A 23,089-nucleotide genomic window follows, 5' to 3' on the forward strand; every position below is an offset into this window, starting at 1 on the left:
CTGCTTGGCCGCGTGCTGTGTGCGCGTGCGCCAGGTAGGGATTTGGAGGGGGTCGGAAAACTGTTGCGCGGCTAAGGCCGCGAGCTCTACTGGAAGGCGGGGGGCGGGGGGGGTCCGGGCAGGCCTGGATGCGGGAGGGGGCGTTTCCTCGGAAAAGGAAGGAAGTGGGTGTCACGGGCTGCACACCCTGCCCTTTTGGGGTTGTCAGAGGAACGTCAGAAAGGACTGCTCCAGATTTCCCCATTTCATGTCTAAATGCAAATCTCTGGAACCCTCACTAACTCCTTCATGTCATGAACCTCAGCAGTTCCTTCAGAGCAGCACACCCTTCAGTAATGATCATCTCTAGAGCATTCTGCGGGCAGAGTCTCTTCCAGCAGAAGTAGCAGGCTCAGAGTGATGCTCTCCTCCGAGGGCGCCCACCCGGCCATCGGCCGGCCTTCGAGGCCAGTCCAGGTCACGCATACAACTCTAGTGGCACTTCGACTTCTTCCATTAACGTAACCCAATTACAGGTATTCTTGTGCAGCTTTCTTGTGTATGGTCATACGAAGAAAAACATAAGGCTAGATGTAGACCGTGATGTTAGATTCAAAACCTGAAATATGTGCCTTATGTCAGGTTTGTATATTCTTATGCCATAGGCCCCTCGATTAGGACACATGTTCCTTGAGAACTAGCTTTTTGTTGTTTTTAACACGACTTAGAAGCTGTCGTGGCCTAAGTTGGGGCATTCCTGATACAGGACTTAGGTGAACATCTGTCCCCCATTTGCCATATTTGTCCCGTGGACAGTTTTTTTAGGTTGATAACCTGGGTGCAAATATAATGGGGAAATAGCTTCAGATCTGCTCCTCTAGCCCCAAATTTCATTTCCTGGTTCATAGAGAAGGATTAAGGAACAATGAGAATTGAACCAATAACAAAAAGCATTACTGCTTTGAGGTCTTAAAGTTCTGGTTCATCTTTAACACCTCTCCCCCAAAGATTTTAGAACAGTGACTGTTCATGGATTGATTTTGATCACATGTTTCTTCATAACATTTGAAAGAATATCTTTCCTGCATTTGGATTTGTAGGGGCCTAAACTGAAATTTTGACAGAATGGAAGCGCTGGAAATAGGTTGTGAGGGGAGACGGTGTGGGATAGTAAGGAAGCAAGGATAAGAAGATCCTAGCTGGTGGAGATAACAGAGAGCGCTTAGAGAAAGAATGAAGACCAAAAACATGGAGTGGCTGGCAGATCTAGCAGATTATTCTGATAGTAATGAGAAGCTGCATTCTTGAGCATCAGGATTTGTATATTGCTTATTGTGACCAAAAAACATGACTATTTTCTCATTTGAGGAGTCCTAAGAGTTCTGGCAATAAAGTAGAAAGATGTAGCGAGGGGTGAGAGTTTAGTGCCAGAATGACCATCTGGGATCCAGTAGATCTCAGTGCACATTGTTTTAGTGTCTCCACCCTACCCCCAACTTGAAAAATCACGGACTAGGGTAAAGGAGTAACGGGGTAAGATACACAGGGCTCTGCCTGTATCTGGATGCTGTTCTGGAAATTCCTGGAGCAGGTATAGCCAGTAAGGGCTCACCTGCTATGTCTAACTTAGGCCTGCAAATTGGAAGGCACCTGATAACTTACTCAATGATGAGCTCCTTAAGGTAAAGACCCTGTGTACCCACTGTAGATCTTTTCCATCCTGAACCTCCCAAATAATGATCAAAGATCTAGTTTGGGGGGTCCTTGTGGCAACCTGTAGTTCTCCTGAAATCAAGTTTTTGAGACTGCTTGCTGAAGGAATTGTACATTTCAAAAGTATAAAGCCCATGGTTGAAGATTTTTAAAAACACAAAAAAACCTGTTTCAGTTCACTTTGGGGGTGAGGGGGCAGGTCTCATCTTGCAACAGGTGCAGATTGTTCAACACAATATTCAGAGAGGTATTCAACTGGCTACACTATTTTGTCAAATCCTAGTTCCAGGGTCCCTACTCCAACTCCCTTCAGAGCCCTAATGCTTCCCGCTCCTTGTAAAAGATAAAAACTCAGGTGTAAAACTGAACAGCATTTTGACTTCCCACCCCGTGAGGCTGAAGAGGAGGAAGAGGTGGAAGGGGAAGGTAGGTTGTACCCGGAGCAAAGTCCTGAAGATAGAAGAATAAGCCTCAAAAGCTGAGATCCTATGGTGATTGATTAGTCTAGTTAGCCCGTCCAGAGCTAAAGGTTAAACACAGGCTAACAACAGCCCAGAAGAGAACAACTGGATAAGTCATTAATTGTGTTTCTGTTCATATACCCTCCCCCCTCACTTTCTAGGCTAATGTAGGTTCTGTCTTGATTAGAGGCAAATTTTTGGAACTAGACAGGGTCTTGGAGCTCACGGCTCATTCTCCTCACCTGGCATGTGAACAAACAAGTTAAGCATTAACAGGTGACTTGGCCAAAACCACACAGCTAGTTAGTGGCAGAGCTAGGATTAGAACCCCTCTCTCCCTCTTCAGAGCCAATTACTCTTCCCGTTTGTCTCCTAAATGGCCAACAATTTCTTCCCACCCTGTATGTGCATGCCACGCCATCCTTCTACAGGTAGAGTCTCTTTTCCCTCCCCTTGACTTGGTTTGTGACTTCATTTAACCAGTAGGATGCAGTGGAAGTGACATTCTCGGACTTTCACGCTCAAGCCCTAAGAGGTCTGGCAGCTTCTGCTTTCCGCTCTGGGAAGTCAGCCTCCATGCATTAAAGAAGCTTGGGTTACATTGCTGAGTGATGAGACACAGCACATGAGTGGTGAGGCAATGCGCAAGAGAGGCCTTCTTGGACCTTCCATCCCAGCCCAGCCACAAGCTGAAGGCAGCTGAGTGAGTGACTCCCACCAAATCACATGGAGCAGGAAATCTACCCAGCTGACCACTATCCCAATTCCTAACCCAGAGAATCACGAGAAGCAGACAACTAAGAGACCACTACATCCTCTGCCTTCCTCTGTTCACTTGATTATCATAATTAAGAAATCAAGACATTAGACTACGGTTAGGCTTCAGAAGAATATCAAGGAAGCTCGTCAACCAAACGGTTCCATGTTTGTCAACAGCTCTCATCAAGACAAGGTGGGGGCTTCCCTGGTGGCGCAGTGGTTGAGAGTCTGCCTGCCAATGCAGGGAACGCGGGTTCGGGCCCTGGTCCGGGAAGAGCCCACATGCCGCAGAGCAACTAAGCCCGTGCACCACAACTACTGAGCCTGCGCGTCTGGAGCCTCTGCTCCGCAACGGGAGGGGCCGCGATGGTGAGGGGCCCGCGCGCCGCGATGAAGAGTGGCCCCCACTTGCCGCAACTGGGGAAAGCCCTCACACAGAGGCGAAGACCCAACACAGCCAAAAATAAAAATAATTAAAAAAAAAAAAAAAAAAGACAAGGTGGTTTTCTGCTTCAAACTTGACACTAACACTGTAAATGACAGTTTATTAATCTGCTGACCAAACAACCCTGCTATGGGTATATTAACTTTTACTTAGCATTTAACGCTAAAAAAATTTTCTCCAAATCCTAATGTTCTCTAATGATGCATCACAGACCACCAGAAAACTTAGTAGCATAACACTACTTTGCTCAGTACTTTGCAGTTTGGGCAGGGCTCAGTGGGTACAGCTGGTCTCTGCTCCACTCAGCATCAGCTAGGGATGGTTTGAAGGCGGGTTCTCCTGTGTCTGGAGGTTGGTGGTGGGAAGAAGGCTTGAACAGCTGGAGGCTAGAACTGTCGCTAAGGAGCCTCCCATGTGGTCTCTCCAGCAGGGTGGTTTCAGGCTAGCTGGTACTCTCACAGATGTGTCTTAGGGATCCTAAGACAAAGTTCTGAGAAAGGAATCCCAGCAGGAGCTTTGTCACTTTGCATGACTTAGCTTTGGAAGTCAGGTGACATCCCTTCTGCCCTGTCATTGGCCCACCCATATTCCAGGAAATGGGACATAGGCCCCACCTGTTGATGGAGGGATGCCATCGTCACACTGTTAGAAGGACATGTGGGAAGGGCATGTGTTTGGAAAACACAACCCCACCTCAGCTTCTAAACTCTGCATCTGAATTTCACCCTAGGGATAAAATCTTGATAGAAAAACTAATCCCAGGAGCTTTGACATAAAAGAAAAAAAAGAGAGAGTTATTTCTATTTGCAACCCCTATGAAAGTTAATTCATTTTTCCTATAGATGTCTTGGTTTGGAGGCTACAGTTTAATCTCCTTCTTCCCCAGGTTTTTCAGAACTGGGGAGAGGAGGATATGAATAATCTACTATTACGGCTGTTTTGTAAACCCCTCACCTCTTAAAAAAAAATCGATTCACTGCTTACAGTTGAAACAAGTAGGGTATTCATGGCAAGGCTGCTCTTGTGACCACATATTTTAAAGAAAATTAGTTTTGCATGTTCTGTAACAAGTTGCGGATGACTACTAATAACTCATGTTTCTACATCCACATGCGTGCAGGCAGGCACACAAACCACACTCGTTCAGTGTGGATTCGTTCAGGAATCTTTTATTCCTAATGGATTTCTAGCTTCTCAGCTCAGCTTACCTGGTATCTTTTTTTTTTTTTTTTTTAACACCTGGCAATGTCACACCAAAGGTATGTGGTGCCTTTTTAACTGTTGCCTAGCAACACTCAAATGCTCAGGACAGGAAGCAACCGTGTGCAGTATCTCCCTGTCATTCTGGTAGGCATCATTCTGTGCCTAAGACTTAAATTAGCCAAACTGAGGTTTTTTGTGTGAACAGCAAAACTAACATTTCTATTATTGCAAAAACATGCCCTCGGACATGTACCAATCAGAGAAAAGCTGTTATATTTCTATGGCATTTTGTAGTTCTTTTGAAATTGTCAGAAGTAAAAATAAATATCCAGTAGAAATTATCCATATATTCTTTGCAGATTATCATGCCTATATTAAATACTTTTCTATCTGTGGTCTAACCGTTAAACCTAGTTTTTCCAGCTTATTTTCCTAAACTGTGTTTTCATCATAATTCAGAGCTATGATTTTATGAAGCTTTTAACATTAGCTTTCCAGACTATCTCTGTAGATTCCACTTTGAAGTTTACCAGATAGCTGCATTACCAAAAACTTTGGTACATATCAAATGTTTGCCCTTTCAATTGTCTTCTCAACAAGGTGATTTCAGAGATTTTGCTGGTCAACTGACTCCTAACATTTCACTCCTATAAATTAAAGTTACCACTAACAGAATCCATCAGTGAACAAAATATCTTTAATAATGTGAATTATTACCCTTTACTTATTGGGAATGTTTCACTGACATAGTCTATCTCTCTTAAAGCTGAGAAGTCCAAGAATACTTTTGCAAGAAGTACAGCAGAAGGAAGGGTGACACTGTTCCTAGCCGAAACATTTTAACATTTCAGTTCATTGTAAAAGAAATGAATTTGTTTTTAAAACTACATTTTAGGAAAAAGAAAATTGGGTTACTTGCCGAAGAATGGTTAACACAACAAGTGCTGTGAGGCGTTAACTTTAATCTTGTAAAAGAAATGAAACTGCTAAGAAGAATCACAGAGTGCATCTTTGTCACAAGCTGATGAGATGCATTACTTTTCAAGTAGTTTAAGAAGAGGAGCCCTGTCTCACATAAAGTCGCTGGATAACACACATGCCCAAATAAGGCAAGGGCCGGCCAGCATCCCGCCGTTGGTTCCAAGCTTCTGTGTGTACCCCTTTTGCAAAGCTACGTTAACCAAGGCAGCTGAGTTTTTTTTTTTTTTTAACATCTTTATTGGAGTATAATTGCTTTACAATGGTGTGTTAGTTTCTGCTTTATAACAAAGTGAATCAGTTATACATATACATATGTCCCCACATCTCTTCCCTCTTGCATCTCCCTCCCTCCCACCCTCCCTATCCCACCCCTCCAGGTGGTCACAAAGCACCTAGCTGATCTCCCTGTGCTATGCGGCTGCTTCCCACTAGCTATCTATTTTACATTTGGTAGTGTATATATGTCCATGCCACTCTCTCACTTTGTCCCAGCTTACCCTTCCCCCTCCCCGTACCCTCAAGTCCATTCTCTAGTAAGTCTGCATCTTTATTCCCATCTTGCCCCTAGGTTCTTCATGACCATTTTTTTTTTTTAGATTCCATATATATGTGTTAGCATACGGTATTTGTTTTTCTCTTTCTGACTTACTTCACTCTGTATGACAGTCTCTAGGTCCATCCACCTCACTACAAATAACTCAGTTTCATTCCTTTTTATGGCTGAGTAATATTCCATTGTATATATGTGCCACATCTTCTTTATCCATTCACCTGTCAATGGACACTTAGGTTGCTTCCATGTCCTGGCTATTGTAAACAGAGCTGCAATGAACATTTTGGTACATGACTCTTTTTGAAATATGGTGTTCTCAGGGTATATGCCCAGTAGTGGGATTGCTGGGTCATATGGTAGTTCTATTTTTAGTTTTTTAAGGAACCTCCATACTGTTCTCCATAGTGGCTGTATCAATTTACATTCCCACCAACAGTGCAAGAGGGTTCCCTTTTCTCCACACCCTCTCCAGCATTTATTGTTTGTAGATTTTTTGATGATGGCCATTCTGACCGGTGTGAGATGATATCTCATTGTAGTTTTGATTTGCATTTCTCTAATGATTAATGATGTTGAGCATTCTTTCATGTGTCTGTTGGCAATCTGTATATTTTCTTTGGAGAAATGTCTATTTAGGTCTTCTGCCCATTTTTGGATTGGGTTGTTTGTTTTTTTTAATGTTGAGCTGCATGAGCTGCTTGTAAATTTTGGAGATTAATCCTTTGTCAGTTGCTTCATTTGCAAATATTTTCTCCCATTCTGAGAGTTGTCTTTTCGTCTTGTTTATGGTTTCCTTTGCTGTGCAAAAGCTTTTAAGTTTCATTAGGTCCCATTCGTTTATTTTTGGTTTTATTTCCATTTCTCTAGGAGGTGGGTCAAAAAGGATCTTGCTGTGATTTATGTCATAGAGTGTTCTAAGGCAGCTGAGTTTTGAAAGCAACTACACACTCACAGAAATTCTCAGGCAAGTAAGTTTCATTTAGAAATGAGAAGGTTACTGAAATTAATATAATTTGTTTTCATCATTTCCCCCACCCGCACCCCCAAAAAAGAGTAAAGAATGATTTGAACCTGCCTTGTTAACATCTGACTCAAATTGAACTGAGGCCATTAGCTCTGCGACTCTATAGAGGATCTGACAGGGTCAGATCCGTAGGGGTTCTCTTAATCCCACAAGAGTGGTTCAACGGGTGTTTCAGGTTCCCTGTGTGTTTGCTCCACCCTAGAGAAAGGTCCCTGGGGACTCACTTGATGGCCCTTTCCAGGCCGGCAATAAGACTGCAATTGGAACTCAGTTTAAAAACTAAAGAATTGCTTGTCATTTCAGCAAATCTCTCTGAGCACGATTTTCCTCCTTGGTAAAATGAAGATAATCCCCCATGCCCTACTTTTGCACAAGAATGTTTGTGGGGGGAAAAAAAAATCAGACAATAAGGAACGTGAATTGAACATTTCCCATGATCTAGACCCTCTTCACGCATTACAAGCATCATTCCACCAAATCCTCATAATGACTTTATGAGATAGGTCCAGAGATCAGACTGAGGCTTAGAGAAGTTCAACGCCCAGCCCACGCCATATCAAGATGTGAACTGACTTCTAACTACTAAGCTAGTCGACCTCCAATACAAGATATATGAAAACAGCTGTTAAACGGTAAAACACTAGGTCAGTGTCAAATATCACTATTATCAAAACTTCCTAGTTGTGAATCTTTATTTAAAAGTTACATATGTGTATATGTGTATGTGAACATCTTCATATATTATTTTTATAAGTTTCTATCTGTGTCGATTTGGGGGAGGGATGATGTTTCTATTCAGATGACTTTTTAGAGGGCAGTGACATATGATCAGTATAGAATATCTGGAAAATAAAGAAGAGTCTTAAGACGTACAAATGTGATGGCAAGTCACACACAGAAGCATGCTGGTATAGCAGCAACCTTCATTTCCCCAAAAAAGAAGGCCATTAGAGCACACCAGCACGTAGTTAGAACTCTGATATTTGTTAAGTGAGGGTCAGGATGACATACTGACCATAGGAAGTTGTCATAGGTTTTCAGCTATAATTAGATCAGACAAATGACAAGAACTGCATGCTAAACAACAAAATGATTCAACAGAGGTAGGACTTAGCAGACACCTGGAGACTCTAGATTTGCTAAGATCCCTGAAGAAACGTTCATTCCTAGCAATTCCAGGTCTAGAAGAAAGGTTTCAGTGGTAGAGCAGTCTGCATGGGGTGATGCAGGAGGTATTCATTTGTAAAGAATGACCTGAGTATTGATTCAGGCGACTGTTCATTCTGGGATCAGAGCAGAGGGTCAGCGAATTCCTAGAATTCAGAGTTGTACCTTGGATGTCAGAAGAACATTTGAGGCAGGCATGTGTGTCGAAAGCAGGAGACGGGACTCTCACCATGAGAGGCTCTGTCAAAGGAGGAGATTATTGCTAGAAGTGAGCAGTCAGGAATGTCTGGCTGTGCTTTTAGGTAACTGCTGGAAAGCAGAAATCTAAGGCACGAGCTGGAGGATGCCACAGGACTGGAAAGACTTCCAAGGAGCCGATTGAGAATGTGTTCAGAGGCAAAAGAATCTCCCCATGACGTCAAATGTATCTGCCCCTATCTCCATTCCTATCAAAAACGGAGGCCCGTTTTGTCTTTCCCTGAGCTCTCTTCAATTCCCTTCTAATGTCAACTTCGCTCACACTGAGAGGAATGACACGTTCATACGGTTTCCCCGGACAGGGTCCGGGGGAAGGCCCTTCCCCAGGTCCAGGGGCTGCAATGAACCCTCTGAAACCACCACTTTTTCATTCAAACGTAATCCTAAACCATCTCTGTCCCCCCTCGATTCTTTCTATGGCATCTTTAGCTACTAACTCGGAAAGGGAAAATTCCAGGAAAAAATATGATCGTGGTGGGGTACACACACACAAACACCCCACACCCTCCAAGTGCCCTCAGTGACATGTTAAGCACTTTTCCCAAGATTGTGAACAAAGTTCCCCAATCCCATTAATCCTACCCTTTGTTCTTTTGTAAGCAAGAGCAATCCAGTTCTCTGATTCCTGGGCAGTTATAGGCCACACGTGGAAGAAGAGAAAGAACTGACCTTAATCTCTTTCCAGAAAAGTTTCCTGGGACTTCCCTGGTGGCGCAGTGGTTAAGAATCCGCCTGCCAATGCAGGGGACATGGGTTCGAGCCCTGGTCCGGGAAGCTCCCACGTGCCACAGAGCAACTAAGCCCGTGCGCCACAACTACTGAGCTTGCGCTCTAGAGCCCGCGAGCCACAACTACTGAGCCCATGTGCCACAACTACTGAAGCCCGTGCCCCTACAGCTCGTGCTCTGCAACAAGAGAAGCCACTGCAGTGAGAAGCCCGCACACCACAACGAAGAGTAGCCCCTGCTCGCAGCAACTAGAAAAAGCCTGCGTGCAGCAACGAAGACCCAACGCAGCTAAAAGTAAATAAATAAAATAAATAAATTTATAAAAAAAAAAGAAAGAAAACTTTCCTGCGCTGACAGTTCACGTAATTCTGTGACCTGAATCCTCTTAGACACTTAGTATAGACTTAACTATACTACACTTATGTTACATATAAGGGAGCATGAACTTTGTCACTCAAACGAAATAATTTGCTTAAACAATAGGCACCAAGTCTTACCCCTTAAGCACAGAAGGTGCTTAATACATCCATTAATTTAAAAAACACAAACCCTAGCATGTCTGAAATATCAGGAAAGGAAGTTTTCAATTCATGTAATTGTTTCCTATTATATACACTAACCAAACAGTAATTTGACCTTACCCCAGTCTTCCTTTCCTTAAAAAAAAGAAAAAAGAAAAAAAGCCTTTTCAATTTTCATTTCTCATAGGCAGTTTTAATAAAGAACCACTAAAAAGGAATCAAACAGGGAGATTTATGCTGCTCAGGCAACACAATTAGCAAACAATGAAAGCCGTATGAGGTGCTAAAGGTTAAAAAAAGAAATATAAACTGTAATCCTTGCCTTCAGTGCTTTACCACCAAATAATCACTGTTATCCACTGCTTCGTTCATTCTTTGCCTCATGCTAGCAACTTTACAGCTGTTCTCTCCTTCCCTCTTATTCCAATAATTTCTTCATTCATCAATAGTAACCATCAACCAACGCTTCTTATCAACTGCATAGTGACCATAGTGTCATCACAAGTTACCTCCTATAGGTTATCCCACTATTGTATCGGTAAGCCCAACAAAATGCTATTTTTAGAGCAAAGAAGCACATTTAATTACACAGGGCACTTAAATCATCCAGCCTCCTAATCCCAATTTTGAAATGCCTATACCCTTACTCTCAGAAAAAAATTCACACATTGGTCAATCATTTCACACAAGAAAGGAGTTCGGTGCTAATATTCAATAAACTTTCTTTCAAAGAAATTTGGATATTTTCTCAGTAACGCTTTTTTTTTTCTCCCTTTAGATTATGAAAAATAGAGAGCTGTTCATTTACTGAGTACGTTTAAAATTAATTTTGACTTCCTGTATTTCTGTTTACACATGTTATTAGTTATGGGCAAAAACTATTCAGGGTATAGTTAATGAGATATTTTTCTCAAGTGATCATATTAAGTTTCCTAGAGGAGATTGGACTTGCATTTTTGATGCGTTCATTTAAATTTCAGGATGAATATTCTGAAGAAGAAAAGATATTCTGATACAAACTTAGGAAGTAAATTGGATTTCTTTTTTTGTTTCCATTTCTTAAATGAGATCTAGCTAAGACTAAGTTCTACTCCACGTCTGATAGTAATGAAACTGCTTCCTCTTTTTTCTAGCATTCTATGTCATTCTTCCCTGATTGCCAAATAGATGTTTTATTTTTATATATAGCCATGTCTATGTTAAACACAGTATATGTTTTAAAATAATTTAATAAACACTGTAAAATACTTAGGTGGATGTCTTCCCCAGGAAGAGTCAGAGGGTTGACCCAAGTTGCCCCATTTATGGTGACGACCTAGCAAAATAATCAGGAAGAAAAACTATTCCAAGTTCCTGTTCTAGTGATTTCATCTACAGAATGCCAGCTGGTTTCAGCATTTCCCTGTTTATATGAATACTAATTTCAAGCTTTTCAAAAAGACCTTATTTGATTCAAGAAAGTCAGGAATAGGACATGAGCGGGTGGTCCAGTGTCTAATGCAGCCTATGTGCCTCAGGTTTAAAACCAACTGGTGAGATTCTGCCGTCTGCAGAAGTCTATGGGATCTTTATTCTCGGCTATATAATCTTCCAGATTAAACCAGAAATAATCTGTGTGCACCCCTAGAAAGTAAATAATCAGACATAGCACTGCTCTTCCCCATTTCCTACTCTCACACGTGACTTTGCATGTGATTATCTAAAGCCTGCAGGCCTGATATTTTCCCTAAAATCCTGCCATTACAAGTATTATATAACCAGCCCGCTGTTGTTTCCAATTTAAAAATATTTTTAAAAAGTGACAAAACCAGCCTGCAATAAATGTGATTTAAGGATAAGTCTCTAAGTAACCTCACCAAGAGATTCTGAGGTAGATCTAAAACCCTTTCTTCCAACTCTTTGCCCAATTGATCCATCTTTAAATACTTTAAAATACATTATGTATAGTAAAGAAATATTTCTGACCTGAGTATATGGAGGTTCCCTGGGACTGAGGGAAGTTCACTTGAAATAGATTTTTCTTTTTCGCAAGAATTCAGCTTTTGCAGAATTAGTTCTGATGCGAATAATATTTTCACATAATTGCAAGTACATTTTTTATTCTGTGTAAATTTCTAGAGATGTTGCTCGAGGAAGCAACTAATGCAAAGCTTTGTTAAGAGGAAAAAAGCATATTTAAAATTAAAAAAAAAAAGTAAACACTGAAGTTACCTAAAAGGAACCTGAACACAGAAACAGCATGGGAACATTTTTAAGAGTTGAAATGTATAAAAATATGTATATTTTTAAAAGTTCAGAAATTGATCCAAATAGATATGAGATGAAAATGACATCACAAAACAGTGTGGAAACATGGACAATTCAATACTTGACATTGAGATAACTGGGTAACATTTTAGGGGGAAAATTCATATCTTACTCCAGGAAAATTTCCAAATGGATAAAATATTTGAAGACACACAATGAAAAGTACTCAAGCCCTAGAAGAAAAACAGGATGCTCTCTTAATGATCTTGGAGTAGAGTTGCCCTTTCCAACAATGAGTCGAATCCAAAAGCCATAAAAGAAAATACTGATAAATTCAATTACATAAAAATAAAACTTTTGTGTTAAAAGCCATCCCCAGCAAGTCAAAAAACAAATGAGAATGTAAGATAAAAATATTTCCAACTCATATTACTAATGAAGATCTTACCTTCCTAATATAAAAGAGCTTTTTCAAATAAGGGGAAAAAAGGACTAACAGTCCAATAGAAAATCTTAAAAGAGATAAACAATGAAAAACTGAGATACCATTTTTCTCCAATCACTCACCAAAAAAATCTAAAAGATCGATAACACCAAATGGAAAATAAACATTCTCATATATTGCTGATGGAAGGGTAAATGAGTGCAATCTTTAAATTAGTACAAACACAGGGCATTTTTGCAATAGCTACTAAAATGTCTAATGACTGTATCTTTGACTAGCAATTCTACCTTTCTGGGTATACTTGGGAAGTAACCACCCATAAGGTTGTTCACTGCAGAACTGTTTATTAAAAACAACCCGAATGTCAAATAAATTATGGTACATCCATACAGTGTAATACGATACAGCTGTACATGAAAAAACAAAAGTGAAAGGATTTGCATATTGATACAAAAAGATCTCCAAGAAATAAGTGAGAAAAAAGTGAAGGCTCAACAGTGTACTCGGGACTTTACCTTTTGTGTAAAAAGAAACAAGCCCATATCGAAATTTGCTCATATGTGCTAAAGAACTCATGTATACACACACACAAGTAATAATAACTTCCAGGGTGTGCCGTCTCCGTGCACGGTCTAGGATGGTTGAGAATTAGGTGGATGGAGAACAGGATGGGATGAGATATATAATTTTTGGATTCCTTGATTTTTTTTTTTCAATAATGTACTTATTACCTAAAAGTTGGATTAAAAATTCCTCCCCCATAGTGCTCTGCACCCTCCACAATGTTACAAGGTACAGAGTTGACTTGCTATGCTTGAGACTTCTCCAAGGGCAGATGTTATGTATCCACAGTGCCCCTCATCAATCCTAATACTTAGTAGATGCTCAAGAAAATGTTTGTTGAACCAAATAAATATACAATTCATAATGTTTAAAAAAAAAATAATGTACACATTACCTATTCAAATAGTACTGAATAAGCGTAAATTACTCTTTTTACCCAATCTAAGCCTAGTAGATGATTACATTTACTTTACTTCTGGTTATTTATCTCTCTTTTTTTAAAATTAATTATTTTTGTCTGCCTTGGGTCTTAACTGCTGCACGCAGGCTTTCTCTGGTTGCGGCGAGCGGGGGCTACTCTTCGTTACAGTGTGCGGGCTTCTCATTGCGGTGGCTTCTCTAGTTGCAGAGCACAGGCTCTAGGTGCGAGGGCTTCAGTAGTTGTGGCGCACGGGCTTAGTTGCTCCGTGGCATGTGGGATCTTCTCGAACCCATGTCCCCTGCATTGGCAGGCAGATTCTTAACCACTGCGCCACCAGGGAAGTCCCTGGTTGTATATCTCTTTAATGACACATTTTCTAAAACTGCACGTTGTGCTAGAAATTGAAAATTAATTAGGTTTGGTTGAAACTTATTATTGAAAGAGTAAGTTGCAAAAATCATTTAAATTATATATTTGACTTTTCTTAGTCAATTTAGGCTTTCCTTGTACAACTCTGTCCTTATGTCTCAGCTTCAAATAAAATCATTCCATTTTGCTTAGAAATATATGAGAACATTCACTGATCAAGGAACCTAACCTTGTCACTGAAGAATTTTAATCAATTTGAAGCTTTTACAAACATATAAGCATGTCAAAGGTTTTTTTTTTTCAACGTTAAGCTTTACATTTTTTATCATGGGCATGAGGTTTGACTGAAGAAGTTAATTGGCCATCTGCATTTCTTATCCATTTTTCCTCCTTCTTAAGTGGAATATAATATCTTACTTTTACCCTAAGATTAAAAATCATTTCCTCAAGTGGTAGGAAATTGTCTTCGGCACCTGCACAGACATATTCCTGGCTATACAATATTATTACCAAACGACACCATATTTATCTTAGAGATCTTTTGACTCTTTACCTTTAAATACAATAATTTTTTTTTTAAACTTGACACAATTAAGATTTTATCCCAGTTCATTCCAAACACAATTTAAACTTCAAGAACTCCTTTAAAAAGAAGCCTGTTTCGGGCTTCCCTGGTGGCGCAGTGGTTGAGAGTCTCCCTGTCAATGCAGGGGACGCCGGTTCGAGCCCTGGTCTGGGAAGATCCCACATGCCGCGGAGTAACCAGGCCCATGAGCCACAATTATTGAGCCTGCGCGTCTGGAGCCTGTGCTCCGCAACAAGAGAGGCCGCGATAGTGAGAGGCCCGCGCACCGCGATGAAGAGTGGCCCCCACTCGCCCCAACTAGAGAAAGCCCTCGCACAGAAACGAAGACCCAGGACAACTAAAAATAAAATAAATAAATAAATAAAAATTAAAAAATATATATATATATATATTTTTTAAAAAAAAAGAAGGCTGTTCCTCCACCAGCCTCCAGATATCTGCCCTCAACCCACCCCGCAGGTATCTTTTGAAACACTTCCCCTAATTATTAAATAATTAATTGTATGATTTGTCGTTTCATGTTTTGTCTCCCCAATAGAATACAAGGATATGAACCAAATCTCTCCTATTTGCCACAATATATTCCCCAGGCCGGAAGAAAGTGTAACAAGGGGCCTTGTACATAGTACATTCTCAATATACATTTGTTGAATAAGTGGAAAAATGAATTGCCTTTGTTTCTCCCCAACATCTTTTCATGTGTTAGAAATCTAAGCTCCTGGAGGTCGAGGCTGTCTCAAAGGAGTTGGGAAGGTATAGCTAGCACAGCACCAAACCAAATTATATAGCTTATTCATTTATTACGAATGAAGCAATCATGTATCAGTGGCAACAGTAATATTGACAGACCCAGAATTCAACATCCTTGAAATAATAGAACTTGGCTGGCTTGCTTAGAAATAATGCTGAAAATTTCAAAATATATTTTATACCAATAATCCTGACAACTGCATTTCTTACACTTTATTCAGAATATCAACTAAAGCCATGAGGTGTTACCTATCTCCAAAATAGGTTCTAGGTGGAATCCATTTTACCTCCAGCTGGCAGTTTTTTGGGGTTTTTTTTTCCAGAAAGACCAGCAAAATTGAGCCAGCATTGGATATTAAAAATATTTACCGGATGTACAAAGGGAAAGTATATCTTCCGTTGAAAATGGTTTAATTTTCCTTGGGTTGTTATAATGACAATTTCCTTAATCTGATAAGATAACAGATTTTTAAATGTAATCATGTATTTATTTTACGGTTTGCACAAGATGTACCTTTAGTACATCCAGATTTTCATAACCCATCAAACAGTTTTTCAGTATGTGTTATGGCAGGATATTCTAGAACTGCCAAGAAAAGTAAATTCACAGAGCTGCCTGCAACTCACTAACTATAACAAATTAGCATAAGCAGCCCCATTTTAGCAGGAATGGCTTTTGCAAGTTACACAGAAAAATAATGTGATTTTGCATTTATATCATTAAAAACTGTTCATACAGTACACGGTTTTATCATGAATATTAAACATAGCCCAGACTGTTTAACATAGCTAGTTAGTCTATTTGAGGTGGAACTCCTTAATGAAACCGAACTGTTATGGTCTTAAGAATAACTAGGAAAACTAGCTTAAACGTACCTATTTTTACGGATTTGTTTCTACTTTAAAAAAAAATGCATATCGAATAAAACCTTTCAACACTTGTCAGCTCTCCTGTGAACATACCATATAAATGGACCGGCACTGACTGCCAGGAAAAAATAAAGGCCAAATTACTCTGTTCCACCCATGCTGTGAAGTTCAGAGAGAAATCTGTCCTAGAGCCGTTACAGATAGCATACAATGAGCCATTTAGAGAGAACCGAAGGATGGATAAAATTCTTCAGATTTCTCTGCACAATAGCAAAGATCTTATTTTCTTAGTCACCCTCACAATTTGAAATGCCTCTGGCTGGTTGTTCACAGCACAAAGCAAAGGTGTGTATTTTCCAATATCTAACTTGCTTAAGTTCTATTAATTCCAGCGAAAGGAGTTAATAAGTGCAAATGGCAAAGGAAACTATGACTGCAGGCTTACATTATTACAAACACATCCACAGTGCAATCGGTGGCCAGTGCAGTACTAAAGAGGTATATCATTAGTACCCAGAGTAAACGAGAAACTAAAGAGAGTTAGAATCCGTGCTGTACACTATTCTGGTAAACATGGAACCATTCGGTGATGGTTTATAAGCACCTTAAGAGTATTTTCTTTTTACGGAACCTAACACACCAGCTCCTGAATTTTGTAAACACGGCAGCTTACAACGCAGGACCATCCTTCGGACCCCTCCACTCTGGAGGATGCAGAGAGGAGGAAAAGACCATTAGGCTCAGCCTGCTTTAGGAGGGGCGTCGGGAGTGTGGGGGGCAGGGAAAAAGCAGGGGTGGAGGCCGAGATGCAAACTCAATAAGGTTTAAAGAGGAATTAGGAGATGCCTGTCCTGCCACCAGCCACCACCAAACGACTCATTTCTCAGTCGGACTGCAGACTTTAATTTAGCTCTCCTTTCTTCCTCGGACTGAAAATGTCAAACTCAATCCTTCATTCTCCCAAATCCCTTTTCCCAAAGCGCTTTCCCACCTGTGTTCCCGGTTGAAGTGAAAACACCTGACTGCCCATCGTAGAAATCTGGGGCTGTCCCAGTTACAGCCCTTTCAATCCATCACCAACTCTTGCTGAATCTGCCTTTTAAGTAACTTTAAAATGTCTGCCGTCTTCTCCCTCCCTACCATGGCCGTCTAATTCAAGCCAGTCCCGGTCTCCTCAGTTATCTCCCTGACTCCACTCCCACCCCCTTCCAACTCATTTCTTTTAAACACTTGTTATATCATTCCCAAGCTTAATGCCTGACTTATTTTTTCCCATCTTATTTTGATCCCAGTTTACCTCCCTCATTTTTTTTAATATATATTTTTAAAATTAATTATTTATGTATTTATTTTTGGCTGTGTTGGGTCTTCATTACTGTGTACGGGCTTTCTCTAGTTGCAGCAAGCGGTGGCTAATCTTCATTGTGGTGCGCGGGCTTCTCATTGCGGTGGCTTCTCTTGCTGCGGAGCACAGGCTCTAGGCGCGCGGGCTTCAGTAGTTGTGGCTCACAGGCTCAGTAGTTGTGGCTCGCAGGCTCTAGGGCACAGGCTCAGTAGTTGTGGCTCATGGGCTTAGTTGCTCCGCAGCATGTGGGATCTTCCCGGACCAGGGCTCGGACCCATGTCCCCTGCATTGGCAGGCGGATTCTTAACCACTGCACCACCAGGGAAGTCCCAACCTCCCTCATTTTATCTTGAACTTCTCCTGCACACAAACACCACAATGCTTTACTTTTCGGTTGCCGAGAGCAGCAGACTGGATCGAAACTTAAAGCCTTTACATCTTTCTCTTTTCCTCTGCCAGGAATACTTTCCTTCTCCATGTACCTGGTCTGCACCACCTCATCATCCCTTTTGCCTCAGGGTGGAAAGCCCTTCCTTCAGGACGCCCCCCTCACCGCCAGTGCCAGCAGCTGCTGTGGTCCCCACATACACCTTCCTCATAACACTCGGGCTGAAAGTGACTGTTTCCTCTATCAGATTGTGAGCGCCTGTGAGCTGGGTTCGTTGTTCACCGCCGCCTGGGCCCGGCACATAGTAGGCCTTTTAAAATAATGGTTAAATCCACAAAACTAAGTATAACATCCAGGATAGAATCCAACTAAATGCATTTCATACAACTCAAGCATAACCAAGTGAAGTTTTCTAGCTGTTTCAAGTTACTTGGAAAGATCAGGGTGTCGCAAACCCACCAGATTATAAGAATGACTTGAGTCACTTGTTAAAATGATAGAGTTCTATCTCTGAAAGAGACACACAAAAAACTGGGAAAAGCGTTTGAATCTGACTGATTCTGAAGAAGAGAAATGGAGATCAGGACCAGGAATGAACTGGCTTTTCACTGTATACTCTTTGGATTTTTCTTTAAAAAATACACACACACACACACACACACACACACATATATACATACACACATATATATGGAAAGTAAATATATTTACCTTACATGTGTTATATATTCACATATTGCTGGAGGAATATACACATACCAAAAAAATCCAGTAACACTCATCACCTCCTCCAGAAGGTGAATTGGGATGTTGGGAGGACAAGGTTGGAAAGGGGACTTTTCAATGACATTCGTTTATATCTTTTGGGATTTCTAATCATGTTCAATGTATGACCTGGTCAAGAATTTTAAAAATTAAGCAGAAATACAGATTTTTAGGCCCCTCCCTGGAGACTCTGATTCATGAAGCTAGAGGTGCAGCATGGAAATCTGTATTTTTAACAAACTCCCCAGGTAACACTAGGTAAACGATAGGAAAGTTTGGCGAACAGGATTAAGGTGGGACTTGACCTTGGTGGTCATGTAATCCAGTAGTTCCCAAATCTGGGTATCATCTCTGATTTAATCAGAATATTGGGGGTTAGGGTGGGGCAGGGAAACCATGGTTAAAGCTCTTCAGGTGAGTCTGTTACAGAACTGCTTTCCGCTTGCATTGAGACCTCTGCCCTAGAGCAGTCAATCACTCAATCAATACATGAATTTCTTCTCAATCTTGTATGCACAGATATGTCTCTATCATTTGATGGCCAGCCCCAGTGATTCCCACCTCCTGGCGTTCACACCCATATGTTGTGTCCGCCCATAGTGAATAGGAGTGACCTGTATAACCTGTAGGGTATTGTGGAGATGGTGGAGCGTGACTTCTCATGCTAGGTTACAAAAGACATCGTGGCTTCCGTCTTGCTCTCTCTTGGGTCATCCACTCTGGAGAAGGCAGCTACCACGTTGTGAGGACACGTAGGAAGCCACATGTTTAGCTGTTAAATCCTCTTGCTAAAAGCCAGCAATGACTTGCAGGTCATGCAATTAAACCATCTTGAAAGTGGATTTTCCAGCCCCAGTCAAGCCTTCAGACGACTGCAGCCTTGGCTGTCATCTTAACTGCGAGCTCATACGAGATCATGACACAGAACCAAGCTAAGGCACTCTTCCATTCCAGACCTATTGAAACCATGTGTAGGAATGTTTATTATTGTTTTAAACTGCTAAGCTTTGGGGGAAGTTGTTACGCAGACTTACATAACTAATACAACCATATTTTCCCATACGTTTAGTTCTTACCAGTGGCCCCATTTCCACTTCATTTTTATCTCCCAACTGGCAAAAATGTTGCAGTTTCTTAAGCCTACAACTAAGGTACTGTAATGTGATATTTGCTTTCACAGGCTGAGTGTCAGCTCAGTGCGCCATCACAGACTTTCTGACTTGGGCAGTGCTACTTCTTCAGTCATGTCTGTCAGCCGTGTAAAGACCTGAAAATTCTGCTTCCTGTGGTTCCCTGAGAGGATGGGGAAAAACCAAGAGATCTTTTATGTCCTAATGAAGTGCTAAGCATTTGTCCACTGCAGGCCCAATTCTGGCATTTTTCAGCCTACTGAAGCCTCTCTCTGACCTTTCTCTAGAAACGGAGAGCAGGAGGGCTCTAAGTGACTTTAGCTTGTGACACAGGATCCATTCACTGTGCTCTGCTAAGCTCTAGAGCCGGACCTGAAAATACTAGTCTCTATGTTGACCGAGGAGATGTGCACCCGATTTGCATCTGGTGAATTGTGTATGTTGACGTCACCAGTATCATGAAGAGTATTCCTTATCCAATTACCCTCCAAGTCCTAGGAGTACTTTAGAAGGAAGCCAGCACCCTCTCTCTCCTTCATGTCACCTACAAGAATCACATTTGATTTCACTAATGAATTATCAGCTAAAGGCTTAAAACAAATACGTGCAAGTCCCTTATGCCAGCTCTTCCTCTTTTCTGCCAGTTTCTGATAGTTATGGTCACTTGGTCTAGATCTGCGTGGACACCTGATGACTTAAAAATCCAAAATTCTAAACCCACTGGTGTGACTCTGCTTGCACAGAAAAGCGAAACTCCATTTGTGGAACGTCAAAAGGAGTTAGGAGAATGTGGGCTGTGTGTTTCTTGGTGTTGCCTAGCAATATGGTTAGGGCACAGGAATCACAGAGAGGGTGAAATTCGCACCCACAAGGAAATCATATTATTCATAAACACACACACTCACTCACATACACACACACTCACTCACTCACATACACACACATCTGACATCTCTGGAAGAATGTAATAAACTATGAGTAGAGAATTATAGTCACAAGTAGAACAGTCTTCAGAGCACTGTAGAATAAACATGCTAGCTGATCTGTTATTTATGTTTCAATGTCTTTGTGAGTATATCTATCACTTGAACAAAATATTATATGCCTTTGAGTGGAGTTTACAACTACTCTCATTGACATGAGCTCTGCCTATATATGTAAAACCTACATTTTAGAATAAATGTTCATACGTAAAAGTATAGGAAGAAGTACTCAGTATATAGAAACAACTTTAACTCCTTTGCTCATCCTTATTTCCAAATATTGAGGTTTACCATTAATCTTCATAAGAGCCAAGTATAGTGGTACAAAGCTTGATCATCAAAAGCAGACACTTGATTTCAAATCCTGACTCTGTCTTTTGCCATCTTAGTTAATTTCCTTGAACCTGACGTTCCTCACCTGTGAGTTGAAAATAACAGAAATATTTAACTTACAGGGCTGTTGTGAGGATTAAAATAAGGGAATCCATGTACATGGCAGAGACAGGGGTGGACACTCCGTAACCCTTCTACTCCTTGTTAGTGTTACTCTGCAGAAGGCCTCTTGATTGTCTTTCAATAAATACAGGGGCCACCAGTTAACCCAAGCAATGGGATCGGTAGGGTTTCTGCCTACAAGAACGCTGTTCAGGTGTCAGAAAGGGGAAATTATGGCCTCCAGTTCCTCCCCTGCCTGAAAGGAGAGGTGAGAAGTCACCCTACTCTTTCCTCTCGCAGCCCAATCAGTGATTCTTCCAAAGTCAGAGAGCCAACCAACTCGGTTCTAAGAATGAGACCCAAGACTAAAATGTGACCACTCACTAAAGGAAAACTCCACCCTAAGGCTACACAGCCTAGCGACCTCCCAGCTCCAGGCTCCCCTCTTAGAACAACTTGCTCGTCCATACCGCATCCTCCCAGGTTACCAAAATGGAGGTCCCCTGAAAAGACTTTCCTCTTTCTTCTTTCCAGCTAACCTTGGAAATGTTCTCAGGTTTGGGTAGAACTGTGGTTTCCTGGATACATATTTCTTCCCCAGGCTGTGCTGAGGGGAACTGGCAGGGGGGAAAGCAGGCAGGCATCATCTGTCTCCTCTGCTCGAGTTGCAAGCTCTAGTCCCCAGCAGTGTTTGTCTCTTAAGATCTAGGTGAGAAAGAATCAGAATAGCTGAGCTGCCAGCCTACACCTGGGGAGAGGTAAGTAATTAGCAGAGCTCCCTAAGCAGCACTGAGCAAAAACAATCTGCGCGCCCTACTAGGCAAAAGATGAACAGTGAGTGATTTGTGAGAACAAGAAAATTATGTGGATTCTATTTATTCATTTTATATGTGAATCAATAAATAGTTTTAAAAAGATATTTTAGTCTGTTCCTAATATCCTTTTACTTGTATGAATTTGCGATTTTTTTTTCCTTTTGAAATATTTTGAACAGAATTAAATTACAAGTGCTATGGTTACTTACGATGGTTTAGAAAATTCCATTTATTGAGATAAGAATAAATTTTTTCTTTGGCTTTTAAAAGTCCTTGAAACAACAGTTAGAAAATATAATGGAAGAAAGGACCCCATTTGTATTAGCAACAAAAAGATTGAATTCCTAAGAATAAACTTTTAAAGCTACTGAGGTTCAAAAAGAAGACTTGAACAAAGGGAAGGATATCCATGATTTTAAGTAAAAAGGCTTTATAAAAATGTCATTCTTGGGCTTCCCAGGTGGCGCAGTGGTTAAGAATCTGCCTGCCAATGCAGGGGACATGGGTTCGGGCCCTGGTCTGGGAAGATCCCATATGCCGCGGAGCAACTAAGCCCATGCGCCACAACTACTGAGTCTGCGCTCTAGAGCCTGCGAGCCACAACTACTGAGCCCATGTGCCACAACTACTGAAGCCCGCGTGCCTAGAGCCCGTGCTCCGCAACGAGAGAAGCCACCGCAATGAGAAGCCTGTGCACCGTAACCAAGAGTAGCCCCGGCTCGCCACAACTAGAGAAAGCCCACGCGCAGCAAAGAAGACCCAATGCAGACAAAAATAAATGAATAAAATAAATTTAAAAAAATAAAAATAAAAATGTCATTCTTCCTAAATTACCTATACATGTAAAAAAAAAAAACAACTCAATTTTAAAAAAGTTTTTTTTTAAAATGATACAAGTTGATTATAACATTAATATGGAAATATGAACAAGCAAGTGTATGCAGGAAAATCCCGAAAAAGGGAAGCAAGGGTTGCCTAGCTGTGTTATATAGTAAAATGTAAAGCTACAATAATTAAAAAGGCATAGTACCTGAACAGACAGGCAGCTCAGTGGAACAGAAATGGACTCAGATACAAAAAGACATTTAGTATAAGATAAAATGGCATCTTTTGTCAGTGGAGAGAGATGGCTTATCCAATAAATGGTGTGCAAACAACCGAGCAGTCCTCTGGGGGGAAAATTT

At 41.0% G+C, this 23,089-nt stretch overlaps 1 protein-coding gene and 1 long non-coding RNA gene across 18 annotated transcripts in view; one reads left to right on the plus strand and one right to left on the minus strand.

Annotated features, from left to right (window-relative positions):
• The window catches only part of LOC309637538 (uncharacterized protein), a 136,236-nt gene that overhangs the window by 50,526 nt on the left and 62,621 nt on the right, over positions 1–23,089 (minus strand). The gene's annotated exons all lie outside the window — the stretch shown is intronic.
• On the plus strand, positions 48–22,826 carry LOC309637558. Of its 2 annotated transcripts, none has more exons than XR_014250652.1 (2): positions 48–7,762; positions 9,144–22,826. It is a non-coding gene; the product is annotated as an uncharacterized lncRNA (long non-coding RNA). The 2 variants fall into 2 exon arrangements; XR_014250653.1 differs by having other exon boundaries at positions 9,229–22,826.

The sequence above is a fragment of the Balaenoptera physalus genome (assembly GCF_965194825.1).
Source record: "Balaenoptera physalus genome assembly, chromosome: 11".
NCBI lineage: Eukaryota > Metazoa > Chordata > Mammalia > Artiodactyla > Balaenopteridae > Balaenoptera > Balaenoptera physalus.